Below are 25,690 nucleotides of genomic sequence, written 5' to 3'. Positions count from 1 at the left end.
CATCCTAACCATTATATGCACACCATCCTCACCATCATATACACCATCCTAAACATTATATGTACAGCATCCTCACCATCATATATACGACATCCTAACCATTATATGTACACCATCCTCACCATCATATATACACCATCCTAACCATTATATGTACACCGTCCTCACAATCATGCATACACCATTATAACCATTATATGTACACCATCCTCACCATCATATATACACCATCCTAACCATTACATGTACACCATCCTCACCATCATATATACACCATCCTAACCATTATATGTACACCGTCCTCACAATCATGCATACACCATCCTAACCATTATATGTACACCATCCTCACCATCATATATACACCATCCTAACCATTACATGTACACCATCCTCACCATCATATATACACCATCCTAACCATTATATGTACAGCATCCTCACCATCATGCATATACCATCCTAACCATTATATGTACACCATCCTCACCATCATATACACACCATCCTAACCATTATATGCACACCATCCTCACCATCATATACACCATCCTAAACATTATATGTACAGCATCCTCACCATCATATATACGACATCCTAACCATTATATGTACACCATCCTCACCATCATATATACACCATCCTAACCATTATATGTACACCGTCCTCACAATCATGCATACACCATTATAACCATTATATGTACACCATCCTCACCATCATATATACACCATCCTAACCATTACATGTACACCATCCTCACCATCATATATACACCATCCTAACCATTATATGTACACCGTCCTCACCATCATATACACACCATCCTAACCATTATATGTACATCATCCTCACCATCATAACCATATATATACATCATCTGCACCATCATGTCATCATCATTATCACCATGGTATATACACCATCCTAACCATTATATGTACACCATCCTCACAATCATACATACACCACTATAACCATCATACATCATTATAACCATAATATACTCACTATTTCAACCATCACATATACATCCACCACATTATTCGTTTACCAAAGATATGGTGATCGACTTGTGGAATCATATCTGTTAATATGTTCAACATTGGACTTAATCATCATCTGTCACTATCATACATACATCATCACCATAACCTTACATACGCAGTCACCGTCATATGTACACCAGGCCATCCTATATACATCACCGACATCTTATGTACACCATCATTTCCATTACATATACACTATAAACGCTAGCATATATACACACGCAGTCTTAACCATCATATATGCATAACAATAACCATCAAATCTACACCATCATCTCTATATACATTCTCGTAAGCATCACATATACAGCATCACCACCATCATATATACACATCATAAAAACCATCATATATACATCACCATAACCATCATAAATTCCATCATATATACAGGACCAACACCATTATATATACACCATCATCACCATCATACATATACACCACCATATCATATATACATGATCATAAAAGCCATATATACACCTTCATACATATACACCAAATTCACCAATCACACATACATCATCGAAATCATCATGTATTCATCAGCATCATCACCCAACACATGTACAATCACAACCATCATACATACACCGTCTTCACAATCATATACACACCATCGTATGTGCAACAACATCACCAATAGAAATAGACCATGTAGTAAATTGTTGATCACTGGGTAATTGCTTCCTTAACTCCGCCACACACATTACGCTAACGTGACCTTATACCAGACATACCATATACGATATCACCTGATGGGGGAGCCATCACCACACACTCAGGTGTTAGTTAATAAGATACGGTTTTCCTTCAGTTGACTTGGCCTGTCTTCCCTGACCCTCACATGACACAAGCCTGTGCACTCTTCTTATTGTACGGCGCTATATACTCAAGCCTCCTGTGCACTCCTCAATTGCACAGCTCTATATACTCAAGCCTAAGCACTCCTCGTATTGCACAGCTCTATATACTCAAGCCTGTGCACTCGTCGTATTGTACAGCTCTATATATTCAAGCCTGTGCACTCCTCGTATTGTACAGCTCTACTTACTCAAGCCTGTGCACTCCTCGTACTGCACAGCTCTATATACTCAAGCCTGTGCACTCCTCGTACTGCACAGCTCTATATACTCAAGCCTGTGCACTCCTCGTACAGCTCACCTCTATATACTCAAGCCTCGTATTGTACAGCTCTATATACTCAAGCCTATGCACTCCTCGTACAGCTCACCTCTATATACTCAAGCCTGTGCACTCCTCGTATCGCACAGCTCTATATATTCTAGCCTGTGCACTCCTCGTATTGTACAGCTCTATTTACTCAAGCCTATGCACTCATCGTACAGCTCATCTCTATAAACTCAAGCCTGTGCACTCCTCGTATCGTACAGCTCTATTTACTCAAGCTTGATGATTGCCTGTAATGTTTTACCCACACTACAGCAAGTACGGAATGGGAGGGAGGTTGTCAAAGGCGGATACGTGTCATAGGCCCTCAATGGTCAACCCCCCGTACTCCTCGCGGGCATGAAGAGGTTTGTGTTGGGGGGTTTACTCAGAGGACATGGAGAGGTTGCATGAGGGGAGGAGGGAACTCGCTAACATTACTAGTACCAAAGAGACGTCGGAGGATGGAGGGATGGATGGCGATGTGGAGTCATGCGACACACGAGAGACGTCACCAGAGAGAGGGGGAAAGGTCATGAGGGGTACAGGTCGCGGAGGAGAGGAGATGAGGGGTCGTGGTGGACACATGAGGGGTCACGAGGATCAGCAGAAGGAACTGTCAGGACACTTATGAGTGGACGTGGAGGGCGCATGAGGGGCTGTGGTGGACAGTATGTCGTGAGGGATCGCGATGGAACATTAGGAGGAAGAGCTATGAGAAGGGAAGGAGTAAGGGAAGGAAGGCAAATAAACACCCTCACGCTTTGAACGACCCCATCGCTTCGTTCTCCTGGATCATGATATATTACGTGATCGTACACAAGTCCTGTCGCGGCGTCGACGGTAACATAGAAAGGTAGCCGACCGGCAGATGAGTTCGCGGGGCTGCGGGAAACTGAACCCTGCTGGCTTCCTGGGCCATTATTAACCCCTGGGGCGCCCGATGGCGTGAGGGAAGGTGTGACCAGACGATGCTCCTGATGTTGCCAACAACCCTCTATCACTCTCTCTCTCTCTCCCTCCCTCCCTCAGAAGAGTCCATCCATCTAGCTGTCTGCTGTAGGTGTTCATGTCCCTCCTTCTCCCGCTTGTAGAGGGTTACCTAGCCGGCTCGCCCTCCACAACGTGTGCCTCTGGTGCCCTAAGCTACGCTAGAACCAGCGTGTCTCTGTCGCTACCGAGACGCAACCGCTGTCCTTGGTAGGTCTGGCGTCTCTCCTCTCCGCCACCGTCTCCCTCAGGTGGGTATTCGTCTCACAGTACATTTCATCTCCTTAACCATCCTCGGTTTCATCCTGGGCTCAACAAACACTCGCCAACCAAACCCTGTAACTCAAGGAACTCAGCTAAATCTGTCCCTCATCGTTCGTACCTCTCCTGTTACTAGTCTTATGAATTATTTTTTCCCCCCTTCCTTTCAGACTCTCCACAATTCCGGCAACTGTGAAGCATATGCAGTAGGGAATGACCCCACGCGAGATTGGTGGTTTGATGAAATCAAACGACCGGGACGAACTTCCCCCTTTCCACGATTGTCCAATTACATCGTAAGGATCAGTTGGCATCATTAGCTTCCCCGCTAGGGTCGACCACTCCCGTCTTGCCTCCGACGGCAAAATTACCACAGATCAAAAGGTGGCTTCTCGATTCTCATTATAGGCGAATTCTACTGCCGGGAATTTTCTCTTTTTCTTTTCTTTTTCACTGAAATCACAAGCTTAACCCAACCGTCTCAACCTTAAGATACGTAAGAGAGAACCAGTTTGTAACCAGCTTTTGAAGATGGTAGCAAACGATCTCATCATCAGACCACTACAATCTTGGAGTGGAGCGGGCGGGCTTCCTCCAAAACTTATTCCAAGGGCGTACGTCACGCGAGATATGCTCTCTCAACGCCGCTCATACAGAGCTAGTCTGAGCGACGGTACAAGAGCCACGTAACCATTCGCTAGTAGGAATGGACGCTCCTGCAATCGAACGCTAACGAGGAGAATACCACCCGTGTATATGTTGGAGAGTAACAAAAACTTCGTAGGTTTTGAGACGAAACAACGTACGTTAGGGAGGTGGGTTTACAACCAAACTGGAGGATGTCTCGTTAGTGTATGATAATAATGATAGGATGGTAGATCAACCCCCCGAGACAAGACCAGATGAAGCCGACGACTACAACTCCGCTGACCGTGAAATATCACCATCGCTGGGAACCTCTGGGTAAACCATCTTGTCAGTTTGGGATGGTTGGTTATCTCCTGTAGAGGCGATCGCCTGGCAAGGTTAGGCGTGCGAGGCTTCGTAAAACTATCCTCACCTTCAGTATAGCAAGAGTGATTCTCTTCACGATGACTGATATGACTGATATCTTATGACTTATACCGTATGGCTGATATGACTGATAGATATATCGTATGGCTTAAGTTAGCTGAGTGCATTCGATGTCTCCTTATCGTCCACTGTTAAGTGCCTCTAACGCAAGAAATTGTGAGTACCAATAAGGGGTTGGCATGTTATGGCCAACACGTTACAACCATGCGAAGTCGAGCTATTAATAACTTACAGATTAACAACACACGACTGAAACCTGAAATAATCTGAGGAAAAGTCCAGGTTCTGACCTCCAGGTGAGTTTCCTAGTTGACCTCCCAGGAGGGGTAGACATGACCTACCCCAACCGTCCTACCTCACTGGAGACCAACTACCGCGAAGCCGAGGCAACGAATACGTTAAAAAATCGGTGCGAGGGAGATAAAGAGCCGGTAAACGAGGGGTAATTCCTGAGGCTAATTGCACAGGGAATCCAGACCTGCTCAACATGAAGGAGGTTGCGACACCTCACGGACACAAGTAACGCTCATTAGACAAGATTTACGAGGCTTTTGAAAAACGCCCAGTAATGTCGTCGTTAACTGGTGGACTCCCTGGGACAACCAAGACGCCCCCCCCCCCTCCGTCACCGTCCCTAACTAAACCCTCCTCCACCACCGCACATCATTACAGTCCCTCCTCCACCCGGATCATTGCGTCTCCTCCCCCAACACCCGTCATTAACAGACCAACCAACCACCACCACTAACTCCCCTTTTACCCTTTGACTGCCTCCCAAGACCATTACCCTTAAATGACACACTATCTCGTCCCGGATATTACGTGCGGAGAGATGTGAAGTGAAGGTAAGTTCTGAACTATGTCCATGGCAGGTAATAAGCTCGGGGATTTGGGAGGCCATGAGCAGACACCGAACCAAAGCCTCCACAACGACTGCTAGGTGGTCGTGGCCTCCACTAGTGATTCCTCCCTTAGATCCACCCACGTTAGGTGGTCGTGGCCTCCACTAGCGATTCCTCCCTTAGATCTAACCACGCTAGGTGACCGTGGCCTCCACTAGCGATTCCTCCCTTAGATCTATCCACGCGAGGTGGTCGTGGCCTCCACTAGTGGCTCCTCCTCCACCCTTAGATCTACCTATAGAAGGTGGTAGCCATCAACCTGAGTAACCCAATCTTCATAGTTACCACAGTATCCATACATACCACCAAATATCTATGAATACCATAATACAATACGGCGAAGAAAAGTTCAGACGAGAGATTTGTGCTAACTTGTGTGTCCATACCCCCTAGGCCACACATACACGGTACAGTTCCTACGATCAACATATGCAAGTTTGTATTTCTGTGTGTGCATCACACATCGAACCATCGTATCTGGTGTCCACAGAGACAGTCTGAACGACCTTCAACTTCTAGAACCCTACGAACGGCTAACAATCAAGCAATAACGGCTAATGCTCTAGCAACAGATCCTGTTCAGGCAACAGACGGTCACAAAAGCAACACTCAGTACTACATATTGGTCTGTGGGATCAATACTGTCAACTGGCCTGCAGGGGAAGAGATGGTTTCTTCGCCTACACACAAGGTAAGAGTTGGTTGGCGTCCCCCACGAGATAAAAAGTCGAGTCTTGACGTCAGTAAATGTGAGGGAACTTGTGTTTGACTCCCACGAAGGGTAACTTTCGAGTGTGTGAGTGTGAGTGACCCCAGACAGACGAGGCATCTCTATGTTACTCACTGAGGCAGTGAGTTGTTGTTTTTCTTACTCACAACTCACGATGAAATGAGCATTCTTGGCCTGGATGGTAAAGGAGGGAGGCGAACAGACTGGACGAAAGCACAGAGAAGACCCTGGGTGGGTCAGGATGACAAGGGATCTGGAAGGAACCCAAAAAGAAGCGGCGGGAGCAAGCGCGTGGGCGGGCGTGGAAGCAAAGATCTTGGCAGGGAGAGACTTTAGGTCTGAAACTACGGGGATAATTTTTTTCTTCTTTGAGCAGAACGGACTCTTGAAATCCGGATTCTCAATGGATTCGACTGCAGTCATAATCCGTCTATATTCTAAGAGAAACAGACAAGAATTCCGAACACAGACAAAAACAAACAAGAACTCAAGACACAGACAGACAGGCAATGGATAATGGAGGACAATACACGCCCATCCAGTTGTCTTATGTCCTATAATAGGCAGTCCACGGGATAAGGTCACCCCGGGGTGATGACAGTGACTGGCCTGGTGATTGTTAATGATCCCGTCCAATTTTCTGTCACTCACTCACTGGAAGGGTTACATTTTCCGCGGGAAAAAAAAAAAGAGAATTCGTCCCATACATTATCTTACACACACACACACACACACACACACACACACACACACACACGCGCGCGCGCGCGCGCGCACACACACCTGGCTTAGGCTGGGGTGTGATTGTGTGTGTGTGTGTGTGTGTATACACACAGGAGTGAAGACACGGTTCAAATATACGAGACTGAAAAACGGGGCAACGCGAGTGTAAAACTCCCCCCTACAGCACAAACAGGCAGTCATATATTCCTATACACACACACACACACACACACACACACACACACACACACACACACACACACACACATATATATATATATATATACTGCTGAAGAAAAAAACATGAAAAAGGAAACAAGAGATCCTCAGCGCTTTCGTGTATTAACACATCTACATTCTGTAACTGTCCACTGAAAATGTGTTAATACACGAAAGCGCTCAGGAGCTCGTTTTCCTTTTCCATGCGGTGTTTTTCAGCATTTATAAAAATCACGTATCTGTTGTGATTTTGTGTGTATATATATATATATATATATATATATATATATATATATATATATATATATATATATATATATATTGTACAAAGGCAAAGGGGATAAGAGTGAGTGCTCAAATTACAGAGGTATAAGTTTGTTGAGTATTCCTGGTAAATTATATGGGAGGGTATTGATCGAGAGGGTGAAGGCATGTACAGAGCATCAGATTGGGGAAGAGCAGTGCGGTTTCAGAAGTGGTAGAGGATGTGTGGATCAGGTGTTTGCTTTGAAGAATGTATGTGAGAAATACTTAGAAAAGCAAATGGATTTGTATGTAGCATTTATGGATCTGGAGAAGGCATATGATAGAGTTGATAGAGATGCTCTGTGGAAGGTATTAAGAATATATGGTGTGGGAGGCAAGTTGTTAGAAGCAGTGAAAAGTTTTTATCGAGGATGTAAGGCATGTGTACGTGTAGGAAGAGAGGAAAGTGATTGGTTCTCAGTGAATGTAGGTTTGCGGCAGGGGTGTGTGATGTCTCCATGGTTGTTTAATTTGTTTATGGATGGGGTTGTAAGGGAGGTAAATGCAAGAGTCCTGGAAAGAGGGGCAAGTATGAAGTCTGTTGGGGATGAGAGAGCTTGGGAAGTGAGTCAGTTGTTGTTCGCTGATGATACAGCGCTGGTGGCTGATTCATGTGAGAAACTGCAGAAGCTGGTGACTGAGTTTGGTAAAGTGTGTGGAAGAAGAAAGTTGAGAGTAAATGTGAATAGGAGCAAGGTTATTAGGTACAGTAGGGGTGAGGGTCAAGTCAATTGGGAGGTGAGTTTGAATGGAGAAGAACTGGAGGAAGTGAAGTGTTTTAGATATCTGGGAGTGGATCTGTCAGCGGATGGAACCATGGAAGCGGAAGTGGATCATAGGGTGGGGGAGGGGGCGAAAATTTTGGGAGCCTTGAAAAATGTGTGGAAGTCGAGAACATTATCTCGGAAAGCGAAAATGGGTATGTTTGAGGGAATAGTGGTTCCAACAATGTTGTATGGTTGCGAGGCGTGGGCTATGGATAGAGATGTGCGCAGGAGGATGGATGTGCTGGAAATGAGATGTTTGAGGACAATGTGTGGTGTGAGGTGGTTTGATCGAGTAAGTAACGTAAGGGTAAGAGAGATGTGTGGAAATAAAAAGAGCGTGGTTGAGAGAGCAGAAGAGGGTGTTTTGAAATGGTTTGGGCACATGGAGAGAATGAGTGAGGAGAGATTGACCAAGAGGATATATGTGTCGGAGGTGGAGGGAACGAGGAGAAGAGGGAGACCAAATTGGAGGTGGAAAGATGGAGTGAAAAAGATTTTGTGTGATCGGGGCCTGAACATGCAGGAGGGTGAAAGGAGGGCAAGGAATAGAGTGAATTGGAGTCATGTGGTATACAGGGGTTGACGTGCTGTCAGTGGATTGAATCAAGGCATGTGAAGCGTCTGGGGTAAACCATGGAAAGCTGTGTAGGTATGTATATTTGCGTGTGTGGACGTGTGTATGTACATGTGTATGGGGGGGGGGGGGGCCTTTTCTTTCGTCTGTTTCCTTGCGCTACCTCGCAAACGCGGGAGACAGCGACAAAGTATAAAAAAAAAAAAAAAAAAAAAAAATATATATATATAAAGTACACGGTATAATCAAGAATAAACCGTAGTTTTAAGAGGCTGTAACACGTCATTACCTCTGCTTCAGGAGGGATGGATGGACAGAGGGCGTCCTGACTAGTGTGATAATGAACCACCCTTTTTCCAGGAATGCGGGAAGAGCTACCCCACGGTTCCAGGGCTGCCCTTAACCCTCTCACACCTCCTGCCCCTTTCCCACCTCCCCCAAGGTAATCACCATTTCTCAGAGACCACATGGAAGAGGAAATAGGAGAGAGGTAAAGGTCATTAGCAGCATCCCTTGTAAGCCTCCAGGACCTTATGGTGACGCAACTGTGTCACTTCTGAAACCACACTGCTCTTCCCCAACCTGATGCTCTATACATGCCTTCACCCTCTCAACCAATACCCTCCCATATAATTTACCAGGAATACTCAACAAACTTATACCTCTGTAAATTGAGCACTCACTCTTATCCCCTTTGCCTTTGTACAATGGCACGACGGGCTGGTGTATTAAGCGATATGGTGTACAAGCGACGCCAATGCAGTCGCGATGGTGCGCGAGACGAAACGAAACATAGTGTGTGAAAAGAACAAGCCTTAAATAACCGTAATGACAAATATATCAATTACAGTAATGATTAATGATAATGATGGTAATGATAATGCTTACCCTCCCCACAGACGGAAACGAGCCAAAGGCTTCTTCGTCAATCAAGGCGCGGGCTTTAAGACATCAAAACTTAAACGTCCGATTTGCATGCCACCACCTGACTGATACATACATGTACAGATGTTTATACCCTGGCCACCGAGAAGGCCACGGTTATGATGCTGCTTTCACCGTGTGTGTGTGTGTGTGTGTGTGTGTGTGTGTGTGTGTGTGTGTGTGTGTGTGTTGTCTGACTAAAGATGGGCAACTCCCACAATGTTGACATTTATGGCTAAGACGGTCCAGATGGGAGATGATTAATTCAAAGCTTCCCCAGCGCCCCCGCCTCCTTGCGGCCAACAGGATAACCTTTCCCGAAGGAGCGACGATGTCATCCTCCACGTGAAGCTGAACTTTATCTCTTTAAGAAAAAGGGGACGTGGTGGGTGTCTGTGGCGCGTCTACGTGTTTCTAGTGCGTCCATATTATCCTCCACGTCAGGCCCGGTGTTTCCTTTCTTTTCTACCCTAGAGGAAAACAGGGTATGTGGGTGGTTGTGCGATCATGTCATCCTTCGGATTATTTTCTTTTTTTTTCGTGGAAGGTGGTTCTCAAAGGCGACACAGTGTTTTCTTCCTACGTCCACAAGTAGTTATGTTACTGCCAGCGTGGATTATGAGGGGAAGGGCGCGTATGCCTCCTGAAGTAGTCGCGACCCTTCCTAGTCTTAAGTAAAGAGATTCAACAAGCACAATCAACAGTTACCACATCTATCTGGCTACTAAGGTCCTTAATAGATAAATACATAAAAAAAATCTAAAACCATTACGAGAGAGAGAGAGAGAGAGAGAGAGAGAGAGAGAGAGAGAGAGAGAGAGAGAGAGAGAGAGAGAAGCGAAACATTCATCTCCTTCCGAAGAACCCCCCTGACGCAGATGTATACGAGAAGTAACTCTCGCCGTAAACATTTGGACGCCGTCAGCAGGAGGAGGAGGAGGAGGAGGAGGAGGAGGGGGAAGACGAGGCTGTCAGCCTGAGTGAGAGGACGTGTCATCTGTTTATCGACAGGTAAACACACCACGCCTGTGTGACACCACACGCCATCTCCTGACGTCACAGTCTTCCTGGAACTCCGATGACCATGGAGAGAACAGGTGACCTACATGAACACAGTCCTGAGAGTGTCTGTGTGTGTGTGTGATCTGGTTACAACCAGATGTAGTCACATTGGTAGTCATTCAGTGTGTACATCCGCTTGGCTCACACTCGGGAAGGCATCTGGAACCGGTGACCACCCGACCTGCATCCCTTAACAGCCTAGTGTGTCTATTTATAATCAGAGACTTGGAGGATATCGTCTACGTTAAATACTAATGGTTCATATGAGGTGCCCAAGTCGACCACATACCGCAGCGCACGTGTGTGTGTGGCTGAGTACCCACCGCGGTGTGCATTACTGACTCAAGGCATCTCTTCCTCGCCGCCTGCTGGCGTCATTACATGAACACATTACCCGCTTCGTCCTTTCAGGTACGCCAGAGGAGTAAAAATCTCCTCCGAACGAAAACATCACCACCGAAGACGCCCTCTGCCCCACCTCCCTGTTCGATTGAGAAGCGGACGATGCGCTCTGGCCAAGGTGGGCCATACATACTGGCCAAGCGGACCATACACAATGACCAAGCAGACCATGATACTGGCTAAGGGGACGACAGACTCTGGCCAAGGGGACCATACACTCTGGCCACAGGGACCGCGCACTCTGGCCAAGGGGACCACAGACTCTGGCCAAGAACATCACGCACTCAGCTCAGGGACACCACGCCCTCTGGTCGTGGTGTAGGAAATGCGCCACCAGCCTACGTCAGCCCCTCGGGAAACGCATCAAGGGTGACCTGTCATAAAACTCCGTCTTACTGTATGATTCTTGGCGATGGCTCTGCTTCTCCGTAACACCCATGCGTCTGTGCTTGCGTCACGCAGCAGTGGGCCGCTCAGGCCCCGCGCGTCACATTGCATACGGAGAAAAAAAAAGAGAACATAACGCAGACCACTCCTAAATACCACGGTACCTTTCCTTTTGCCCAGTGAACCAATTCTCCAACGTAGCGTTCATTATCAACAATTCGTCTTAGCTAATGTCCCAAATCTATACTGTTACGTTCCTAGTTCCTATAACACACACGAGTCTGAATACGCGTCTCGCATCCTACGAGCGACGCTAGAAAGCCAAAACCCAATTTCCGAGAGAGCATTTCTCTCTGAGCCTTGTACCTACGGCTGATCCTTAACACCAGCTGCAACAGACGACGTATGCCAAGTCTCCCCGAAGCCACCGACCAGCAGTACTAACAAATAACTACCTTCCATCGGGTCCTGTACCTTCCTTCGCCTCCGAAACCATCCGGTAGACCAATGTTGCTGGATCGTCTGTAACCAGCCTCTAGTGCAAAATACAGCATATGTGCGAAGATCCTCATATCTTTTTCTGCACCTGGTTTCCAAAATGGAATCTGATTCCACTCCGACGACACGCTCTCAAAGAGCCATCCTAGATGTTCTTTTGTTTTATAAGGATGGCGCGAGTGGAAAGCACCGAGTCCATATATTTTCTACACTGACCACAAAATTGGACTTAATCCAAATGGTCTTCTGATGGGGAAACTAAAGAGGACTGAAACCCACAAGGTCTTGTATTATTATCATCTATCTGCATGAGACTGTAAAAGACGCCTTCAATCATCGCAACTGAATAATACGCAAGAATACACAAGATAATCTAAAAATACGTCAGTTCCTTGAGCACGATGCTACGACCCTTGAGCACGACGATACGACCCTTGAGCACGACGATACAACCCTTGAGCGTGACGGTACGACCCTTGAGCACGACGTTACGACCCTTGAGCACGACGGTACGACCCTTGAGCACAACGGTACGACCCTTGAGCACAACGGTACGACCCTTAAGCACGACGTTATGACCCTTGAGCAGGGCGGTACAACCCTGGACCAAGGTAGTACAACCCTTGAACAGGACGGTACACCCCTCGAGCAGGGCGGCACAACCCTCGAACAGGACGGTACAACCCTCAACCCTTGAGCAAGACGGTACAACCTTTGAACAGGACGGTACAACCCTTGAGCAACACGGTACAACCTTTGAACAGGACGGTACACCCCTTGAGCAGGGCGGTACAACCCTCAAACAGGACGGTGCAACCCTCGAGCAAGATGGTACAACCCTCGAGTAGGGCGGTGCAAACCACGATCAAGACGGTACAACCCTTGAACAAGACGTTATAACCCTTAAACACGACGGTAGTAGGTCTTATGTTCTTTATCTTTCTACAACACCAGTCGTCTAGAATTATCCATTATATTTCAATTAAGCTTTCGCCCTCACACAGGCATCATCAGGAATCTACAAAATTGAAAAAAAAGAAAAAACTGCGTCACAAAACTTGGATATGAGATGTAAAACGCAAACAAAATATATATATATATAGTATCATTATATATACTAGACTATATTACCGTTTACTCTATTACGTTAATTCATGAGAGAGAGAGAGAGAGAGAGAGAGAGAGAGAGAGAGAGAGAGAGAGAGAGAGAGAGAGAGAGAGAGAGAGAGAGAGCTATTTCACATTGCTTCAAAAAAAAAACTGCATTAATACTTCATCTCCCTAAAGTATACCCTAACATGTAGAGTTAGTTATGCTCCAGAACGAATCATATTGCATAACGCTGTATGACACTGCAGTGCCCTTCCTCCACGCCCTTCCTCCACCCCATATCAGCTGTACTATCTCACATCATGTTACATTAGCTGTATAATCTTACATCCCGTACATCATCACACTGGATTATTTCTACGTGATCTAGTATGCTCTTCCACACCGCTTCAAACTATATGATATTAAACTATGATACAGTAGTTACTTTCCTGCCCCACACACTCCTCCTGTGGAACTCCCACAGCGCCCAGGAAGCTGGCCACGTCCACCGGGAAAAGCTAAAGGACAAGTTGTTGTGTGATGTTGTGTTAGTGTAATGATATACATGAACTGTGATATATATAATGATATACCACACCACATCACGCAATAACGATAGAGCATAACACGCTACACGATAGCGCATATATAGCGCAATGCAATAAGCTGGAGCACAGAATGCTACATCGCGCCGCCCCTGCGATATGCTGGCTAGCCGCCCAGTCGCCCAATATTGGGGTCCAGTGTCCCATACCATCACGGGAGGGGAGGGATTAGAGGCGCATTCCCTTGTGAGGGAAGCCCTCAGTGGAGCCCTCGTAAGGCCCCGGCTCCCCTCAACCTTGTTAGTACCCTCCTGACGTCACAACCAAGTCCCACAGGAACGACTGACGTCACGAAGTGCTTGTGTAAAGGCCCTATCCTCCCTCCACGACGCTGGCTATGCTTGTAATAACTAAGTGTTCCCTCGAAGAAAACCAGAAAAAAAAAAGAAATTCTTAAGACGAGAAAACGGGAAAACATAACCATTAAGATCATGAGATACATACATCATTATTCATGCATGTAACTTTAAGGATCCCCCTTTTACGAGGCTCCTGCAGGAGCAGGGAAGGTGGACTCCTTTGGGAGGAAGGTCCTCCACTACGCTGTACTTCATGCTCTTATTTGGCTGTTGCGCAAATTGAGGGTAATTAAGATGGGGAGTTGGTATATAGCTAGTTGTTCACCACCGGATATGTTGGGTCCGGGTGTATATATATATATATATATATATATATATATATATATATATATATATATATATATATATATATATATTATCCCTGGGGATAGGGGAGAAAGAATACTTCCCACGTATTCCCTGCGTGTCGTAGAAGGCGACCAAAAGGGGAGGGAGGGGGTGGCTGGAAATCCTCCCCTCTGTTTTTTTTTTTTTTTTATTTTCCAAAGGAAGGAACGGAGAGGGGGGCCAGGTGGGGATTTTCCCTCTGGGGCCCAGTCCTCTGTTCTTAACGCTACCTCGCAAACGCGGGAAATGGCGAATAGTATAAAATAAATATATATATATATATATATATATATATATATATATATATATATATATATATATATATATATATATATATATATAAACGCCCATAGACGCACATATACATACATTTACATATCAAAATATACACATATAAATCCATATACATACACATACACAGACATATACACACATGTACATATTCATACTTGCTTGCCTTCATCCATTCCTGTCGCCACCCCGTCCCACAGGAAACAGCATCACTAACCCCTCCCCCTCACCCCACCCAGGTTCAGGCGTCGGGTAAAAGCTTAGGTTGATTCGGTCAAGGTTTACGATGTCGTTCAAATCGGCTAGAAGGTTTAAGTACATGCAGGACTGAATGATTTAAAACGCTCGCGTTAGATAATAAACGTTCAAGCGCCAGTGTTGGGTAATAAACGTTCAGGCGCCAGTGTTGGGTAAAAACGTCCAGGATCTGTGATGTCACATCCACCTTACCCCAGCACGCTGCAGCAGCGCCGCCACCTCCTCCTCCTCCTCCTCCTCCACCGGCAGCAACAGCTCCTGTCCACGTGAATGAACTTACCAGTGTCTCAATACTATTCACGGTACTCAGGATGTCCCCACGAGGCCCGTGAGAATGAGGGAAACACTGATTGAACGTGTGTGTGTGTGTGTGTGTGTGTGTGTGTGTGTGTGTGTGTGTGTGTGTGTGTGATTACACTGTAGGGGGAGGGTGGGAAAGTCATCGGACTCCACCTACTCTGGTTACGCCGCGAGTGAAAAGTCGACTACGGTGATGTACCACCTGAGTGCTATAGTTCTCGTTGAAGAACTTCTCGCTCCAAAGGAGCCCCATCCTTTCCCTGCTAATTATGGTAGCGCAGCTTCGAGGCTGTAGGAGGAACTCCTGGAGAAGAGGTCCTGGGTAGGGAGTTCCTCTACTGGTGGGCCCCTATCTCTCTGACATCCCTCTTTCATCAAACACCTTCCTAAACCTCCTTACGTCTGTTTACATGCATGTGTGTGTGAGCGCGTTGGGCTGGAAGTCCGGGACATTGCTTAATTTCCTTTAAGCTATCTAGCTGCTCAGACCTACTGGCGCCCAGCCTGACTATACTGTTACCAAACGTTACATTTGTGACGTTAACGTAATGTCCGTGCGGTCAGTGGCAGAACATGTACTGTAATGTAAATACATAATTTCCCCCTCAAGTGCTTTCAGCACGACAGTGAGGGCAGACACCAAAGACAAAATCAAGTTAGAGCGAAACATTAACACTAGCGACTCGATCCTGTCGAAGTGGCAATGGTTGTCGATGACGGGAGGTGGTAAACCACCGATATTCTTACCACTAGAAAGACTCTCCTCTCCGCTACCTCAACGTGGGTGAGAAATAGGACCTAAATCCGAGCTGGAAATGCAAGTGGAAACGATGAGCGCATGACCCAAACACGCGTTTGTCACAAGGACCAACTGGAGTAATCTGAGCTATCAATGATGATCACGCGTTCCCTCACCGCTAGGATAGGCTGCCAAGCTCGCCCTGTGTGCTGTAATACAAGGCTGCCAAGCTTGCCCTATGTGGTGTAATACAAGGTTGCCAGGCTCGCCCTGTGTGGTGTAATACAAGGTTGCCAGACTCGCCCTGTGTGCTGTAATACAAGGCTGCCAAGACTTTATCCCCGGGGGGGGGGGTTACAAGACTTTATCCTCAGGGGGGGTTACAAGACTTTATCCTCAGGGGGGGTTACAAGACTTTATCCAGGCATGACTCACCTCTCTCCCCCTCACCTTATGATCAAGTGCACATTCTCCACGACAAAAGTTTGCGTCAAAATATTTCTTTGACTAAGACACCGTGTGTCGGGTTGTGGCTCCCTGCAGCCAGGCTCCAGGGCGGTATTGCCAAGCTAGACAGCGACAGCATGAGGACAGACGCAATATAATGTTACCAATGGCAATAACTCGGCCCCTTGAGGACAACTAGGAGAAACATGATCCTCCCCAGACTAACCTCGACATTCCTATGGTACACACACACACACACACACACACACACACACACGGGCATCCGTGGTGTAGGGGTTAGTGATACTAAACATGAGTCAGCACGGGTCTGCCCAGGGGTCGGGCAGGCATGGGTTCGAATCCTGGGAAAAACGGCAGGTTCGTCAAAGAATCCCCTCACTCCAAAGGAGTCCAGCATTTTCCCGCTACTGAAAGTAGCGCAGCAGGTGGAGCTGCAGGGCTTCGCCTACATAAGGATGTATCACCGTCAGGGGACGGAAGAGTCCATTCTCCACTAAAGGAATTCTCGCATCAAAGGAGTCCATCCTCTCCCAGCTACCGAGTGTAGCGTTGCCTCAGAGCTACATATATATATATATATATATATATATATATATATATATATATATATATATATATATATATATATATATATCTTTTCTTTCTTTCAAACTGTTCGCCATTTCCCGCATTAGCGAGGTAGCGTTAAGAACAGAGGACTGGGCCTTTGAGGGAATACCCTCACCTGGCCCAATTCTCTGTTCCTTCTTTTGGAAAATTAAAAAAAAAACGAGAGGGGAGGATTTCCAGCCCCCCGCTCCCTCCCCTTTTAGTCGCCTTTTACGACACGCAGGGAATACGTGGGAAGTATTCTTTGTCCCCTATCCCCAGGGATAATATATATATATATATATATATATATATATATATATATATATATATATATATATATATATATATATATATATATATATATATACATATATGTGTGTGTGTGTGTGTATATATATAACCATTGTGTCTCATCTATTCCAACCTCTTCTGAGAAACTCTCACGGTCAGTCTACAGAGAACCACTGGAGAAGCTGGACACTGACGACTTGTTTACCAAACAGATGCAAGAGCTCCGGGTGCGTCCCGCGAGGCGTTTGGTGTCGCCCTACCACAAGCTTGGCTGGGTGGGTGCGTGGGTGTGGTGGCTTGGCTGGGTGCGTGTGTCTGGCTGAGCCACTTAGCTAATCCTGGGGAGTTTTCTCAATGGGCGAAGGATGAGCTTTAAGCCTTCCCTCCTCCCTCTCTCCCTCAAACCACACCATCACTCTATGCGAAACGATCATTCTGATTTGCTCCCTTACCTCAGCTTGGGTTCTGATTGTCATCTTGTCTCCGCACCGCACCGTCTTCATACTAAACTGAATAACACAGTGTCTGATTACAACCCCTCTATGTTATCGAGTCTAAGATTAGTCTGGACACTATAAGGTCCTGATTACCATCTGGTTGCCCTCTAACTCTTCAACTTTCGCGCTATTCTCGGCAAGTCCTGCGTCAGGTGCAGAGGGGCTGAGCAGCTGGAGGGGAAGATGATCAGCATGACCTACACCTCGAAGCACAAGAGATCCTCGACGTGTGCATCCACACATGTGACCCTTGCCATCACGTTTTACCACTGAAGATGACGTCCACTCACTCTTTTTTTTTAATCCATTACACGTGACCTTCCCAGCTGATGCATCTCGCTCAAAAGACAGCCACCTGAGAGAGAGACCCGCCTTCCTAATGCCCTCCACAGATAAGATTTATTATCAACACGAAAATGATACCGTTACCGTCGCATCTCCGACGGTAACAATGGCAGCTTCAACGACTTTGTTGTTCACCATCGTACCTTCTCCTTCAAAGGATTATCAACGCAAAAAAAAAAGGGGATCTTCACTGACAAAGGACAATACGACTACCGGAAAGCATACTTCTCTGACCTGCTCCTGACAACCATCGAGATCAGAGATGTGTATTATTGTCGTCTGGAGACCATCTTCAAACATGGACGAGGGGCTCCACACACACACACACACACACACACACACACACACACACACACACACACACATGGTTGTTAACATGAGTAAAAGTTATGGCAAAGCATTCCATCACTGAAGTTGAGGATCGGTCACCAACTGTGAACGGGTCACTATGTGAGCTACTGACACCAACTAGTTGATCTGGTGAATAGCACCTCACCAGCAGTCCCACTGTGTTCTCGAAAATGATTTGTCTCATTTCAATCTAATGCTTAGTCGTCCAGGGACATGGTAACAAATAGGGCTGGTGCTCATACCGTGTTCTGGAAACTTTGACGAACCGAATCATTTGAAGCCGTAGATGCGGTGGCTAGTGCACGCCACACAAACATCCAGCTCTGTGAGCCTCACGTTGAGTTGCTCCTCGTTTTCTATATTTGCAGTGTGCAGAGTCTGTTAATAAGCCTGACCGGGTCAACAACATTTGGTAAGGGTAACAAACCAATGCTCAGTTTTACACTGTGTTGTCCTGATGGGGATCCTGCGCTCCAGTGGTCTTCTGAACCGAATTCTCGGTCAAGTTTCGAGCAGTGTGCTATATTTATATACTCCTGGCAATAACAGGATACCTTCTGAATACAGAGATAACTCTCATTGATCATCTTTAGGAAGATGGACGAAAGGACGAAGAATCGTGTGTGTGGGTGGGAGTATGTGTGTGTGTGTGTGTGTGTGTGTGTGTGTGTGTGTGTGTGTGTGTGTGTGTGTGTGTGTGTGCCCAAGGGCCATACACGCAGTAAGAGCGTGTATGGGCTTTGAATTATCTTGATCATTTTCAAAGGCTCAAGATCTTTTGATTGTTGGTTATGATTTGACGATGATGCTCTCAATTACCCAGGCAGTCGGAGGGCCTCAAGCCCAAATATCCAGCCAACCAACGGCTCTCCTAAAGGCACCGCCTCAGCAACGCCTCACCTCTTGGTCATGTTAGCCATATGGCGTAAAAGACACTTTGTGGCCTCTGGTAGTCCTAAACACCAGCCAACAAGGACCGTAATGCTCACCAGAGGCCGCTGGCCCTCAGAACGAGAGCCAGGGCAGGTCGGCAGTGGTCGAAAGCCACTTTATCAAGCCAGGCACTATCGCCCAACCAAAAGCACATAGTCCAACTCATCGCAGCAAACACACACACGCACATAACACCGTGATCCATCCTCGCCACCCATCACACCACCACGTACGTAGCTGACACCACGCACATGCCTCTCGTTTCTCTGGCGTACTTACTTACGTCAGCGAGATGAGACGTTGCCAGACCGTTTGTGTCGGAGGTTCGTCGCTCCCACCGGCGGGTCACGAGACCGGAGCGACGCGCCGCGCCGCACGAGATGGATGCGCCGACGCAGCGCGCCTGCCACAAGGAGGCAGCACACTTCGCCGCACCACCGACCATATACTGTTAGCTTCGGGTGAGCCAGTCATGCTAGATTACGTTCCTCTCAGGTTGACTGGGTTGCGCTAGCTTAGCTTTAATTAACTCTAAACGTATCGACTGGGTTGCGCTAGCTTAGCTTTAGTTAGCTCTAGACGTTAAGCTAAAATTAGCTTGGTTACGGGCTAAAAATGAATGAGATATGTGTGGCCAAACTTGGGTAGTCTGAAAATAATGTTATGGCAGTTTATAGTCCTTCATTTTGGCCACCGTAAGTCATATGACATCATGAGAATTTCATCACGGTATTCCCAGTGAATTTCCTTTCGTCTATTTCATTCTTATTATGACTCGAAATAAATATATCAATAAAAATAAAAAGAGTTACAAAAAGGGATGGCAGTGTCAGTGAAGTAGATGGGAAGGTTTTTATGTTTCTCAGTGTGTGGCTTGGCTCCCATTATATTAATATCCTGTAGAGATATTCATACCACAGTATTTGACATACACATGTAGTCATTATACGAAAATCCTAGCTTTCGTTCAATATTTACATACGGAAATGATACGCGACTCACAAACCAGTCAACGAGGACCTCATTTTCATTATATCTATTATTTGAACTATGGTTTCGGGGGTAACTCAGGTACTGCGACGAGTGAAAATGACCTCAATAACGGGTTACTTGTGGGTTATATTTCTTGGATTCAAGTGTGATATGTTCGTTCGGGTTTCTCTTCAATAGATCCTTCAACCATCAGATATTTTGAACGTGTATAAAAGTATGTTAATCAACCGCCCACACTTGGACACATAACAGTCGAATGTACATGAATTCTTACATGACTGACGTGCATGGACACCATTATGTAACTTCCCTTCGAGACGTCAATGACAAATCAATCCCAAGACCCAGGCAGTTTCGTCGTGACCTTCTTTGACCCATCGAAAAGCAAGAGACTCCCGGCCCAGGAACGCTCGGAAACCAGGAGATTCATGACCTGTGACCTCGAAAGGGCCAGGGGACTCGTTACATGTGACCTCGAAGGGGACAAAGGACTTGTTACGTGTGACCTCGAAGGAGCCTGAGGACTCGTGACCTTAGGCAGCTTGTAACACATACCTCTAGCCCCTCCTCCCTCCCCAGCTAGACATTTTCATCATCCCCAGACAATCCAACGAGAGAGGGCCTAGCCCATCACCCCTGTTTTCTTAGCAATTCATTTACACGCTAATCTTGACTAATGTCCACATTTCATCTCCTTCACTTTTATCACCGTTCATAAATAACCCAACAGGTATGAGAAACACGATGGGTATTGCATGAGTATGTTGTCCTCTGGGCGCCGGGCAAAGACTGAACGGCGTCTCCAGCTGGCCATACAAAGTGTCCACAGTGTCCCTCGGGTGGCCATACGGTGGCCATATGTGCCCAGATGGCGAGGCGGCACCGGGAGAGAGAGGAGGCATGTAGCGTATCTCACACCGCGTGAGGCTGCCAAGTTCCTCACGTGCGGCAAACATTGATACGCACCTGTTCCTCATACCTCCACATTGCGCACACACACACACACACACACACACACACGTATGCACGCATATATATGTATACAGGGTGTCCAAAAATAGTCCTTCTTCTCTGTCACTTGTCTAAATCCTTCCACACCGTGAAATATATACCTAACAATCATTCATTTTAGGACACCGTGAAGTGTGAGCAAATCAAGATCTTCCAACACTTATTCAGTAGACGAATGTTACTTTAGGAAGGAACCGGAGTGTGGTACGCGAAGGACACGGCCACTGCAAGTAGTCTGGTGCTTTGCATGCGTCAAGCAAGCAACCAGGAGAAGGACTTCTGGGAAGGTGACGAAATCTCTTACGAGGGGTACATGTGTTTAAGCTCAGCGTACAGGCCACAAAAAAAAAAAAGAAGGCAGAAGGGGAACTGCTCGGGGCACTGGAGATGTGGAGATTAATGAGACAGTAAACCCGCAGTCCAGGAGTCGACCGTCGGTCGAAAGGAGTATTCCTAAGAGAACTGTCCACCATATTCTAACATCTGTCCACCATATTCTAACATCTGTCCACCATATTCTAACATCTGTCCACCACATTCTAATATCTGTCCACCACATTCTAAAAACTGAATCACGCGTGATTCCTTATCGAACCCAGACCCACGCTGAACTGTACCCACAACAGCAGAAACGCAGACGACTATATACTTCGCCAGTTGGTTTCCCTCGAAAGCCTACGTACGTACGTCGGGGAACCGCCTCCCTACAAGAGCTTGCCAGGATGGCTAGGCTAGCACCACCACCACCACGTAGCGCTCACCACTTCACTCCCGTGTTGAATAATGCTCCATCGACCGTCCCTCCTCTCCTCACCACTTCTTGTCTTGTTTGTTGTATAATACTTTTTTGTGTGTGGCGTCGGTGCTCATCCGAGGTGCTTCCGGACCTCCGTCCTCAACCACGAGTCTAACATAATCTTTCGAATATATCTCGCATGTTCCTTAGTTCTCCAAGAAGCATTCCACCTCTCTCGCGTCCTTTTCGTCTCATAACTTTTGCGAATATTCATAGGAATTCCACTTGAATTAAAAGATTATTTATCTTCTTACCCGCACAGCCTTATCTATATTAGCCCATGTCTTGCATCTATACGATATTTTTCTCTTTGCACACATTAAATATATATATATATATATATATATATATATATATATATATATATATATATATATATATATATATATATATATATATATATATTCTAAAGAAGACTAGAATCTACTACAAAATGCATCATTGTCAGAGACTAACCGGAACCTCACTAGGAAGGTGGAAGGCAGTAACGAAGACAATATCGAGCCAGGATTAGCCGGGGGGATCTCCTGGGATGTGCGGGCGGCAGAGGCGGAGGGCAAAAGGGAAGGGCCGAGCCGCCAGGAAGTACCCGGCAGCCTCGGCCACCGGGCGTGACATGTGATGTGTTGTCTGGCCAGGGCGGCCGTGCTGCTCCTCTGGCCTACAACCACAGCCGGCCGTCCCCAACCAAGACTCCCACGCGGACGGCGTCTGTCAACACAAATAGTCTGCTGGTATTTTCTTCTTGGCGTCTGCAAGGAAAAGATTTGAGGAGTCAAGACGCTGGCACAAAAATGTTTTGGTAATATCGATATAAAATGTTACGAGCAATAGAGATAAACCTCCTCAGTCTACGAGGGTCCGTATCGGACCGACTTGGTCCTGGTTCATCAGACCACAAGATCCTAAAACAAGGAAATGAGATCTACTATCACATCACTTCTCCTGGTGGGTAAGGGCCAGCGCATATTACAAAGACAGCCGCTCATCCTTGAGCATCTATTATGAGGATATATGAGGGTATATTCATCATCATGAAGATATAAACGCATCCGTGCGACAACTATAAACTTCAGAACTGTGAGTGTATCAAGATATGACGTGCTGTGCGGCGGCGGGTTCCAAATCAGATGTCCTCCAGTAATTAACAGACGCCCCTGGCGATGCGCTTCAGGTTATCCTTAGTCGCCGTCCGCCTCTTGAGAGACTGAACACGCCCTCTCCATCCCCTTGTGTGTGGGGTCGATACCCGTGTTTCAAAGGCGTCGCAGCCGACCCCCGAACTGTGTCATTCATTCAGCTTTCCCTCGTACCTCTGCCCACGTCTGTGGTGAGTGAGTATGGGTAGGCCAGAGCCGTCGCACAATGCAACGTCTCTCTCTCTCTCTCTCTCTCTCTCTCTCTCTCTCTCTCTCTCTCTCTCTCTCTCTCTCTCTGCATCTCTGCCATGAGCGAAGTAGTGACCGCGCGACCTCGACCTTTCTGACATGCAGAATTCAGCAGGATTATCTTCAGTTTAGATCAACTCCTGTAATAGATCTGAGGCCGCTGACGTCATCCACAAGGGAGTTATGCTAAGCACACACACACACACATACACACACACACACACACACACACACAAACACACACACACACACACACACACACACACACACACACACACACACGAACTAGTACAGCCACTGGACGCACTCTTAACCCTCCCAGCCTCTCACGAAAAGCAACTCCAGCTTCTGGTGGTCAAAATAAGGATACCAGACGAAAGCTGGTGTGTGTGTGTGTGTGTGTGTGTGCAGGCCCGACCCTGGTGCTACCACAGTGCTCGTGATGGTAGCCTTAATGTTAAATAGGAAAAAGAGCAGTTTGACATGTACTCTTTGGGGAGGGAAGTTAGGGAGGGCATGTGCCATAGACATACAGACGGTGAACAATATCCCCTTCCCTATGTTCGGAGAAAGTGGGGATGGTTGCCCCTCTCGTATGGGGGAAGAGGAAGTGGTTCCCTCCTGTAAGGTGGAAGTTGGAATATGTATCTCTCCTGTATGGGGGAAGTGGGGGCATTTATCCCTCGTCTAAGGGGGGAAGTGGGGGCATTCATCCGTCCTGTAAGGGGGAAGTGAGGGTATTTATCCCTCATGTAAGGGGGAAGCGGGGTGGAGTTACTCCCCCTCTGATGGCGAAGTGGGGCTAGTAGTTACTCCTCCTGTAAGGCAGGGGGAGGGTTGATGGGAAGGCAAGGGCAGTACGGTTAAAGGGCGTGGGCGTTGGGAGCGGAGGGCGGCGTGGGATATACCGTCGGCATGACATTCAGGTGAAGGGCTGGGTGAGGGGAGGAACAGCACCACGTAACAAGGGAGGAAGGACGAGAAGTAGAAAGAGGAGGAGAGGAGGGTGTGGGATGAGGGGAAACGACGTTCATTTCACCACTTGTTGCCGAGCCTACACGTGGCAGGCCAGTGGTACAGAGCAGGGACGGCGTGGGAGGAGGAGGCAGCGGGAGGCGGGCGGCAGCCAGCGACAATGGAACACGGGAGTCTAGGAGGGACACAATGGGAGGAGGTGGGGTGGGTAGAACGTTGCAGTCACATGTCTGGGCACACTCACACCACCTCACTCCCTCCCACGCCGACTTCCTCCCTATCAGACTTCCTAGCGAGGGAACTCCCGGCCCGAGTGTTTCTTTGTGTTGTGTGTGCTGTGTGTGTGTCTGTGTGTGTGTGCTTGCGCACGCTAGTCCGTGAAAAACAAATGAACATAACAGCTCGACTACCATCTCATACCAACCCAGCAACACTTTTAATTCCCTTTTGTCTAATCTTGTTACCCCAGCGAGCCTCACCTGGAACGAAGCTCATCGGATGAGAGCGTTGAGAGAGAGCACAGCTAGTTTCCCAGGGGTGGCTGGGCCCCTGCCCTTCCTGCCTGCAGGCACCGGAGGTATGTGACCTGATGGTGACCTGATCCCCGACACTCACACCTCGTCTTTGGCATACCCACAGCGTCGTCCTGAGGGATGTTCTTCGCCAGTATCCAGGATCTGTAAAAACCGCCAACTTCATTATTATGACTGATTTTGATCTATTGTACCAATAATACTATGTATTGTGTGAGCCTGTATATCAATGCCACGTAACTGAATACGAAGGGTCTTGGGCCCACCTCTGTAACTGGGTCATATATCACTCTATTAATAAAAGGTGTTTGTGTACTGATTGCGAGAGGGGGCCGGCCCTCCCTCGTCTCATCTCTGAGACTGGGTTCCTCAGCCCATCTCTTGAAATCGGGCCCCTCAGCCTAACTCTTTGTTCATACTCGCCCATATCTAAGTTCAACAGCTCGTGTTTGTTGAGTGCCTGTGATGTTACGGCCTCGCCATAGCCTGTGTGACGGTAAATTAA

The 25,690-nt window shown here is 47.0% G+C and overlaps 1 protein-coding gene across 2 annotated transcripts in view; it reads right to left on the bottom strand.

Annotated features, from left to right (window-relative positions):
• Positions 1-25,690, bottom strand: part of LOC139757816 (centrosomal protein of 290 kDa-like) — an 80,495-nt gene that overhangs the window by 1,759 nt on the left and 53,046 nt on the right. The window contains exons 27-28 of one of the 2 annotated variants that reach the window (XR_011714709.1): positions 25,132-25,329; positions 22,746-23,041 (exon numbers count right to left, since the gene is read on the bottom strand). The gene's annotated coding sequence lies outside the window, so the exon portion shown is untranslated. The remainder of the gene's footprint in view (positions 1-22,745; positions 23,042-25,131; positions 25,330-25,690) is intronic. The other variant, XR_011714710.1, reaches the window with a different exon arrangement.

This window comes from Panulirus ornatus, chromosome 28 (assembly GCF_036320965.1).
Source record: "Panulirus ornatus isolate Po-2019 chromosome 28, ASM3632096v1, whole genome shotgun sequence".
Taxonomy (NCBI): Eukaryota; Metazoa; Arthropoda; class Malacostraca; order Decapoda; family Palinuridae; genus Panulirus; species Panulirus ornatus.
This window is presented reverse-complemented; position numbering and strand designations above follow the sequence as displayed.